This window comes from Poecilia latipinna, unplaced genomic scaffold, assembly GCF_001443285.1.
Source record: "Poecilia latipinna isolate Pla-1442-1.1 unplaced genomic scaffold, P_latipinna-1.0 Scaffold3524, whole genome shotgun sequence".
NCBI classification, from domain to species: domain Eukaryota; kingdom Metazoa; phylum Chordata; class Actinopteri; order Cyprinodontiformes; family Poeciliidae; genus Poecilia; species Poecilia latipinna.
In genome coordinates, this window is record NW_015116140.1 from 5168 (window position 1) to 7112 (window position 1945).

At 30.1% G+C, this 1945-nt stretch overlaps 1 protein-coding gene across 1 annotated transcript in view; it reads left to right on the forward strand.

The window, feature by feature from the left end:
• Positions 1–640: 640 nt before the first annotated feature.
• The window catches only part of LOC106941163 (T-cell surface antigen CD2-like), a 7457-nt gene continuing 6152 nt past the window's right edge, over positions 641–1945 (forward strand). The window contains exon 1 of the mRNA XM_015024107.1: positions 641–805. The gene's annotated coding sequence lies outside the window, so the exon portion shown is untranslated. The remainder of the gene's footprint in view (positions 806–1945) is intronic.

Consider the following 1945-nt stretch of genomic DNA (forward strand, 5'->3'; position numbering starts at 1 on the left):
TTGATTGATTGATTGATTGATTGATTGATTGATTGATTGATTGATTGATTGATTGAAAAAATAAATACTTTGATAATATTACCATAATGAGGTATTAAAAGAACAGTCTTATAAACTGGATTTTATCTTTTGAGTCGAAACATTTTTGTTTCTGTTACATTTCTACAATACAGTACATTAAAAATAGACAATAATGAGAATTCAATATTACTGGTAACCAATTATTACCAATTTTAATCTTTTCTATATTATTTAATGAACATAAAACTTCGTCTAAAGTCGGCATGTTCATGTTCTTTTAATGTATTTCATATCTGATGAGACGGTATCATCAGAGTTTTACCTGGTCAGGTAATTCTTTGTGAATTTTTTTTGTTCCTGGAAGACTTTCTGACATTAAACATGATCTTAGTGTGGAGCGTTTTTATGTAAAGTGCGTCAGTTGCTGTGTATTGTTACTGCCTTTCACCAAACCTCCATGAGAGAAAAGCATTTTCTTCAAACTAATTTTGATGTTGCTGTAGTCCTCAAACATTAACAAAAAAATAATGGAATGCATAATATTTTGATATAAATATTTTATTCTAGGTAATAACAATTGTTCGACTGCGTCCGATGCGTAAATATCAGCGATAAAGATGTAGCCACTCAGTCGTCATTAACTGAGCAGCTTCTTCACTTCCCTGCAGACCACAGATTAAGGTTTCTGCTAAACCTCCCTGCAGTGAGTGGAAAACTAACCAGCCTCTTCACAGACGAAGATCTTCTATCGCATGCAAGTCTGAATAATATCATTTCTACTCAGGTGAGTTTCACTTTTTATTAAAAATCTACTGACAGTGTAACCGTTATAACCCAACCACATATCTTGTTGAGGGCATTACTTTTATTTTCCAAAAGTAATGTCCTCATTACTTTCTACATTTAAATGTAGTTTAAACTACTATTTTTTACATTAAAAAAAAAAGTAGTTTAAACATTTTTTAAACTACTTACTAACATTACTACTACGGCTATGCAGATCCAACCCAGCTGAATGTTTGTCATTAAAACAAACAACATTTAATATTTTTCATTGTTTCATTTATTTATTTGGATTTTGTTTTGGAGGCTCTGTTTTACACAGCTGATTTAATTGTTATACATTTAGTTTCTTTCTTAATTTGTCCAGCCAATATATTTTTGTTAAAAAATCTTTTAAAAATTTGTATGATTTTATTTGTCTTATAATAATTTTTAGTTTCAATCATATCTACTATACTAATATTTAATCCATATGAAGACATTCATGTTTTGTTTTCTAGAACATGATTGGCATCTTTTATTGTCACATTTCTAAGTCAAACAACAGAAGTGAATGTATTTTGATACACTTTCAAATCTTTACTGCACCAATAATTTTTATTATCTGACATTAAAGAAATAAAACACAATAAACACTGCATATAAAATTTTAAAGATGACACATTTAATTTGAAAGCCATCTTTATTAGAGTTCTTCGCATTCAGCTCCTGTCTCGTTGTAAAGTAAAGCAGTTTTAGAAAGTGTGAGATCTGAGATGGCCGATGGCAGAAAGTCACGGCTCTGAGTGTTTAGATTGAAAAACAAGATAAGTATTGTGAGATTTGAGGGTATTGATGACACACTATCATATATTACAGTCTGCAGAGATACTTATGAATATGAAAAACCTCTTCGTCTTTGCTGATGCCATTAACAGGTTTATGTTTTAAAAGCTTTTTAATGACATGGGAATTAAAATCAGAACACAAAGCAACTTGTTTCTGTCTAGAAAACATTTAATTCAAATCATGCACACACTATTAACTAATATGAGCCTTTTGTTAAAGATTCCTCTGTAAAACAAGAGATTGATTAAAAAAGGAGAGAAAACTTTTGTTCATCTTCACTAAACCAGATGTGGGTCGATTTGCTGAAAACTGT